Source organism: Ranitomeya imitator, chromosome 1, assembly GCF_032444005.1.
Source record: "Ranitomeya imitator isolate aRanImi1 chromosome 1, aRanImi1.pri, whole genome shotgun sequence".
Classification (NCBI taxonomy): domain Eukaryota; kingdom Metazoa; phylum Chordata; class Amphibia; order Anura; family Dendrobatidae; genus Ranitomeya; species Ranitomeya imitator.
This window is the reverse complement of record NC_091282.1, coordinates 658256505-658264919: the sequence shown is the minus strand read 5'-3', so window position 1 is coordinate 658264919 and position 8415 is coordinate 658256505.

The following is an 8415-nucleotide window of genomic DNA, read 5'->3' as shown; positions in this document are numbered from 1 at the left end:
ATAATAATGTCCCCTTTATGCCTCCATGTAATAATAATATCCCTTTCTGCCTCCATGCTATAATAATGCCCCCTTTATCCATCCATATATTAATATAATGTCCCCTTTATGTCTCCGTGCACTGGACCCAATCTCATCTCATCTTCATCCCAAACCCTAACCCATCTCTTCAACCTATCACCAACTGGTGTTTTCCCATCATGCTTCAAACATGCCTCAATCACACCCATCCTCAAAAAGCCCTCTCTAGACCCATCCTCTGTATCTAGCTATCGCCCTATATCACTTCTCCCCTTTGCCTTCAAACTACTGGAACAACGCGTCCATTTTGAACTGTCCTCCCATCTCTCTTCCTGCTCCCTCTTCGACCACTTACAATCTGGCTTCCAACCGCATCACTCCACTGAAACTGCCCTAACTAAAAAAATCAATGACCTACTAACTGCCAAAGCCAAGCGACACTACTCTGTCCTCCTCCTCCTAGACCTGTCCCTCTGCCTTTGACACAGTGGACCATTTCCTATTGCTACAGACCCTCTCCTCTTTTGACATCACAGACTTGGCCCTATCCTGGATCTTCTCATACCTAACAGACCAGATATTCAGCGTCTCCCACTCGCACACCACCTCCTCACCTCGCCCCCTGTCGGAGTCCCGCAAGGTTCAGTCCTAGGACCCCTGATGTTCTCCATTTACACCTTCGGCCTGGGACAGCTCATAGAATCTCACGGCTTTCAGTATCACCTCTATGCTGATGACACACAGATCTACATCTCTGGACCAGATATCACCACCCTACTAAAGGTACTGTCACACTAGACGATAGCGCTAGCGATCCGTGACGTTGCAGCGTCCTCGCTAGCGATATCGTCCAGTGTGACAGGCAGCAGCGATCAGGCCCCTGCTGGGAGATCGCTGGTCGGGGAAGAAAGTCCAGAACTTTATTTCGTCGCTGGACTCCCCGTAGACATCGCTGAATCGGCGTGTGTGACACCGATTCAGCGATGTCTTCACTGGTAACCAGGGTAAACATCGGGTAACTAGGCGCAGGGCCGCGCTTAGTAACCCGATGTTTACCCTGGTTACCAGCGTAAAAAAACAAACAGTACATACTTACATTCAGCTGTCTGTCCCTTGCCGTCTGGTTCCTGCACTGACTGCTGGCCGTAAAGTGAAAGCAGAGCACAGCCACAGCGGTGAGTCACCGCTGTGTGACTCACCGCTGTGCTGTGCTTTCACTTTCACTTTACGGCCAACAGTCAGTGCAGGAACCAGACGGCAAGGGACAGACAGTATGTACTGTTTGTTTTTTTACGCTGGTAACCAGGGTAAACATCGGGTTACTAAGCGCGGCCCTGCGCTTAGTTACCCGATGTTTACCCTGGTTGCCGGGGACCTCGGGATCGTTGGTCGCTGGAGAGCTGTCTGTGTGACAGCTCTCCAGCGACCAAACAGCGACGCTGCAGCGATCCGGATCGTTGTCGGTATCGCTGCAGCGTCGCTAAGTGTGACGGTACCTTAACCAGAATCCCACAATGTCTGTCTGCTATTTTCTTCTCCGCTAGATTTCTAAAACTTAACATGGACAAAACAGAATTCATCATCTTTCCCCCATCTCACTCGACTCCGCCAACAGACCTATTCATTACAGTAAATGGCTGCCCACTCTCCCCAGTCCCACAAGCTCGCTGCCTCGGGGTAATCCTTGACTCTGATCTCTCCTGCAAACCACATATCCAAGCCCTTTCCACTTCTTGCTGACTTCAACTCAAAAATATTTCCTGGGTCCGTACATTCCTCAACCAAGAATCTGCAAAAACTCTAGTGCATGACCTTATCATCTCCCATCTTGACTACTGTAACCTCCTGCTCTGTGGCCTCCCCTCTAAAGGTACCTTCACACATAACGATATTGTTAACGATATCGTTGCTATTTGTGACGTAGCAACGATATCGTTAATGAAATCGTTCTGTGTGACAGCGACCAACGATCAGGCCCCTGCTGGGAGATCGTTGGTCGCTGAATAAAGTCCAGAACTTTATTTCGTCGCTGGACTCCCTGGAGACATCGCTGGATCGGCGTGTGTGACACCGATCCAGCGATGTCTTCACTGGTAACCAGGGTAAACATCGGGTAACTAAGCGCAGGGCCGCACTTAGTAACCCAATGTTTACCCTGGATACCATGCTAAAAGTAAAAAAAAAACAAACACTACATACTTACCTAACGCTGTCTGTCCTCCAGCGCTGTGCTCTGCACTCCTCCTGTACTGGCTGTGAGCCGGAAAGCAGAGCGGTGACGTCACCGCTCTGCTTTCCGGCTCACAGACAGTACAGGAGGAGAGCAGAGAAGCAGAGCGCAGCGCTGGATGACAGACAGCGGTAGGTAAGTATCTAGTGTTTGTTTTTTTTAACTTTTAGCATGGTATCCAGGGTAAACATCGGGTTACTAAGCGCGGCCCTGCGCTTAGTTACCCGATGTTTACCCTGGTTACCGGCATCGTTGGTCGCTGGAGAGCGGTCTGTGTGACAGCTCTCCAGCGACCAAACAGCGACGCTGCAGCGATCCGGATCGTTGTCGGTATCGCTGCAGCGTCGCTTAATGTGAAGGGGCCTTAACACTCTCGCACCCCTCCAATCTATTCTAAACTCTGCTGTCTGATTAATTCACTTATTCCCCAGCCCATCCTCTCTGTCTATCCCTTCACTGGCTCCCCATTACCCAGAGACTCCAGTTCAAAACCCTAATCATGACGTACAAAGCCATCCACAATCTGTCTCCTCCATACATCTGTGACCTCTTCTCCCGGTACTTACCTGCACGCAACCTCCGATCCTCATAAGATCTCCTTCTCTACTCCCCTCTTAACTCCTCTTCCCGCAATCACATACTAGACTTCTCCTGCACATCCTCCATACTCTGAAACTCTCCACCACAACATATCAGACTCTCGCCTACCTCTCCTGCCAAACCTACAACCTGCAGTAACCACCATAACGCTGCATGACTAGCTCTCCCCTCATCTACTGTATCCTCACCCATCCCTTGTAGATTCTGAGCCCTCGCGGGCAGGGTCCTCTCTCCTCCAGAATCAGTCGTGACTTGTATTGTTTAAGATCATTGTACTTGTTTTTTTTTATGTATACCCCTCCTCACATGTATAGCTCATTGAATAAATGGTGCTATAATAAATCGTAATAATTCCCCCATTGTGCCTGCATGTAATACTAATGCCCCCTTTATGTCTGCATGTATTAATAATTTCCCCTTTATCCATCCATGTATTAATATAATGCCCCCTTTGTGCCTCCATGTAATCATTATGCCTCGTTGTAAAAATGTCCCCTTTATGCCTCCATGTAAAAATAATGTCCCCTTTGTGACTCCATGTAATCATAATGCGCCCTCTATGCCTCCATGTAAAAATGTCCCTTTTATACTTCCATTTCAAAATAATAGCCCTTTGTGCCTCCATATAATAATAATGTCCCGTTTGTTCCTACATGTAATAATGTCCCCTTTGTTCCTACATGTAATAATAATGTCCCCTCTCTGCCTCCATGTAATAATGCCCCCTTTGCGCCTCCATGTAATAATTCTCCTTTGTGCCTCCATGTAATAATAATTCTCCTTTGTGCCTCAATGTAATAATAATGCTCCTTTTGTTCCTACATGTAATAATAATGTCCCCTTAGTTCCTAAATGTAATAATAATGTACCCTTTGTTGATCCATGTAATAATAATCTAATAATAATAATCTTTATTTTTATATAGCGCTAACATATTCCGCAGCACTTTACAGTTTGCACACATTATCATCACTGTCCCTGATGGGGCTCACAATCTAGATTCCCTATCAGTATGTCTCTGTAATGTGCGAGGAAACCGGAGAACCCGGGACCCAGAGCTGCAAGGCTGCTCTGCTATCCACTGAGCCACCGTGCTGTCCTTTGTTCCTACATGTAATTATAATGTCCCTTTTGTTCCTAAATGTAATAATAATGTCCCCTCTGTTGATCCATCTATATATATAATCGTCTAAGGTCCACTTCCGTCTGTTTGTCTGTCACGGAAATCCCGCGTCGCTGATTGGTCGCGGCCGGTTGGGCGCGACCAATCAGCGACAGGCACAGTTCGGCCGCGAATTGGCCCCTCCATACTCCCCTCCAGTCAGCGCCCACATAGCGTTTTAGCAGTCCGTTAAACGGACTGCGTTACACCGCGGCATAATGCGTTGTAACGCAGTCTGTTAATGCTGCTATTAACCCTGTGTGGCCAACTTTTTACTATTTATGCTGCCTATGCAGCATCAATAGTAAAAACATAGAATGTTAAAAATAATACTAATAAAAAAAATCATTATATTCTCACCTTCTGGCGGCCTCCGGATCCAGCCCAGGCCTTTCCCGCTCCTCGCGACGCCGTTACGGTCGCAAGAATGCATTGCGGCAATGACCCCAGATGACGTAGCGGTCTTGCGAGACCACTACATCATCACGGGTTATTGCCGCAAAGCATCACTGGGAACGGAGCGTCGCGAGGAGCATCGATAAAGAGATAAATACGGAACAATTGATATATATAAATAAATCCTAGTCAAAATGTATAAAAAATGCCTTTATTTAATGATATTGGCAAACAGTATACTATAGAAAAAACGTGCACATGTCTGAACAAATACTCCAATATATATATATATATATATATATATATATATATATAAAGCTGAATGTGTGTGTGTATGTGTGTATGTATGTATGTCTGGGATTGGCATCTGCACCGTCGCAGCTACAGCCACAAAATTTTGCACAGTCACACGTCTGGACCCCGAGAGCGTCATAGGCTATGTTGTGAGGTGAAATTTTAACCCCGCGCTTTCCAATTCACCAAACAATTTTTCCCCTATCTACATAATGGGGAAAAAGTGAAAGGAAAAGTGTTGGAGGCAAATTGACAGCTGCCAGATGTGAACAAGGGGGACTTAAAGAGTGAGAGCGATGGCGCCAAAGAGTATATACCGTACAGTTGCTAAGGTGGGGCCCGGACATGGGATACTCACCACACACAGGGATATGAACACACACAAAATGCGCCACACACTACCACGTGCTTGAACACATATCACCCTCAGCACACATTTCACCACACATACACCAACCTCGCCACATAAAAGTCGAAACACAAAAGTCGCTGTTCAAAACTCGCCACGTGCAAAACTCACCACATGCAAAACTAGGCTCACGCAAAACTCGCCACACGTGCAAAACTCACCTCATGGGAAAACTCGCCACACGCAAAACTTGCACCCGCGGAAAAATTGCCACATGCACAAAAGTTGCAACACATGCAAAAGTTGCCTCACACAAAACTTGCACATACTCAAAAGGCACCACACATACAGTGGGGCAAAAAAGTATTTAGTCAGTCAGCAATAGTGCAAGTTCCACCACTTAAAAAGATGAGAGGCGTCTGTAATTTACATGATAGGTAGACCTCAACTATGGGAGACAAACTGAGAAAAAAAAATCCAGAAAATCACATTGTCTGTTTTTTTATCATTTTTTTTGCATATTATGGTGGAAAATAAGTATTTGGTCAGAAACAAACAATCAAGATTTCTGGCTCTCACAGACCTGTAACTTCTTCTTTAAGAGTCTCCTCTTTCCTCCACTCATTACCTGTAGTAATGGCACCTGTTTAAACTTGTTATCAGTATAAAAAGACACCTGTGCACACCCTCAAACAGTCTGACTCCAAACTCCACTATGGTGAAGACCAAAGAGCTGTCAAAGGACACCAGAAACAAAATTGTAGCCCTGCACCAGGCTGGGAAGACTGAATCTGCAATAGCCAACCAGCTTGGAGTGAAGAAATCCACAGTGGGAGCAATAATTAGAAAATGGAAGACATACAAGACCACTGATAATCTCCCTTGATCTGGGGCTCCACGCAAAATCCCACCCCGTGGGGTCAGAATGATCACAAGAACGGTGAGCAAAAATCCCAGAACCACGCGGGGGGACCTAGTGAATGAACTGCAGAGAGCTGGGACCAATGTAACAAGGCCTACCATATGTAACACACTACGCCACCATGGACTCAGATCCTGCAGTGCCAGACGTGTCCCACTGCTTAAGCCAGTACATGTCCGGGCCCGTCTGAAGTTTGCTAGAGAGCATTTGGATGATCCAGAGGAGTTTTGGGAGAATGTCCTATGGTCTGATGAAACCAAACTGGAACTGCTTGGTAGAAACACAACTTGTCGTGTTTGGAGGAAAAAGAATACTGAGTTGCATCCATCAAACACCATACCTACTGTAAAGCATGGTGGTGGAAACATCATGCTTTGGGGCTGTTTCTCTGCAAAGGGGCCAGGACAACTGATCCGGGTACATGAAAGAATGAATGGGGCCATGTATCGTGAGATTTTGAGTGCAAACCTCCTTCCATCAGCAAGGGCATTGAAGATGAAACGTGGCTGGGTCTTTCAACATGACAATGATCCAAAGCACACCGCCAGGGCAACGAAGGAGTGGCTTCGTAAGAAGCATTTCAAGGTCCTGGAGTGGCCTAGCCAGTCTCCAGATCTCAACCCTATAGAAAACCTTTGGAGGGAGTTGAAAGTCCGTGTTGCCAAGCGAAAAGCCAAAAACATCACTGCTCTAGAGGAGATCTGCATGGAGGAATGGGCCAACATACCAAAAACAGTGTGTGGCAACCTTGTGAAGACTTACAGAAAACGTTTGACCTCTGTCATTGCCAACAAAGGATATATTACAAAGTATTGAGATGAAATTTTGTTTCTGACCAAATACTTATTTTCCACCATAATATGCAAATAAAATGTTAAAAAAACAGACAATGTGATTTTCTGGATTTTTTTTTCTCAGTTTGTCTCCCATAGTTGAGGTCTACCTATGATGTAAATTACAGACGCCTCTCATCTTTTTAAGTGGTGGAACCTGCACTATTGCTGACTGACTAAATACTTTTTTGCCCCACTGTAAAACTTACCACGCGCAAAACTCGCCATGCGCAAAATTTGCTGCACACAACTTGCTACACTAACCTGTCACATGCAACTCGACACACAAAAAGTTGCTACACGCATGTCACCACACAAAACTCATCTCACAAAAGTCTCTACATGCATGTCACCACACGCAACTCAACACACACAACTTGACACACGAAACTCGCCCTAAAACACACACAAGTCTGGTATTATCCTTCAAAAATAAAAATCTGATTAATAAGCAGACAAACTACAAGAGCAACAAATGTACCATATAGGAAATCCGGCAGCTGTCAGTCACATGACCTGTCTATTATGTGTATGTGTGAGCTAATATATACTGCCAGGGAGGAGGGCTTCCTGTTGGCTGGGGATTTATCAGGCTGCCAATTTAGCTTACAAATACTGAGGTAAAAATATTGACCAAATAACGTGTGAACGAGGTCTAATACAGGAGGAAATGACATACAGATATATGCTATGTACAGGGGAGATAACACACAGGTATATACTATATAGAGGAGGAGATGACATACAGGTACATACTATATACAAGAGATGACATACAGGTATATACTATATACAGGAGGAGATGACTCACACGTATATACTATATACAGGAGCAGATGACCTACAGGTATATACTATATACAGGAGGAGATGACACAGATATATACTATATACAGGGGAGATGACACACAGGTATATACTATATACAGGAGGAGATGACATACAAGTATATACCATATATAGGAGGAGATGACATACAGGTATATACTATATACAGGGGAGATGACACACAGCAGGTATATACTATATACAGGGGAGATGACATACAGGTATATACTATATACAGGAGATGACATACAGGTGTATACTATATATAAGGGAGATGACAAACATGTATATACTGATGTGAAAATGAGAGGTGTGAGGTGAAAATGAAAAGGTGTGAGTGCAAAATGAGAGGAGTGAGGGAAAATAGTGGAGTGATCGGAAAATGACAGATGTGAGGTCGAAATGACAAGTGTTGGGGGGAATGAGAGGAGTGAGGGGGAAAATAAGAGGAGTGAGGGGGAAAATGAGAGGTGTGAGGGAGAAAATGAGAGCTGTGAGAGGGAAAATGAGAGGCGTGATGGGAAAATAAGAGAAGTGAGGTGCTATAACTAACCACAGATATTTACTATGCCCAGGCAACGCCGGGCTCTTCAGCTAGTATATATATATATATATATATATATATATGTATAGAAGAGCAAATCAAAAATAAATTAAAAATACATATGAAACCGGACCCAAGGAATTATGTGGTTGTAAAAAATCTACTATATCATTGTCTAAGGGTCACTTCCGTCTTTCTGTCCTGTCTGTCTGTCTTTCTGTCACGGATATTCATTG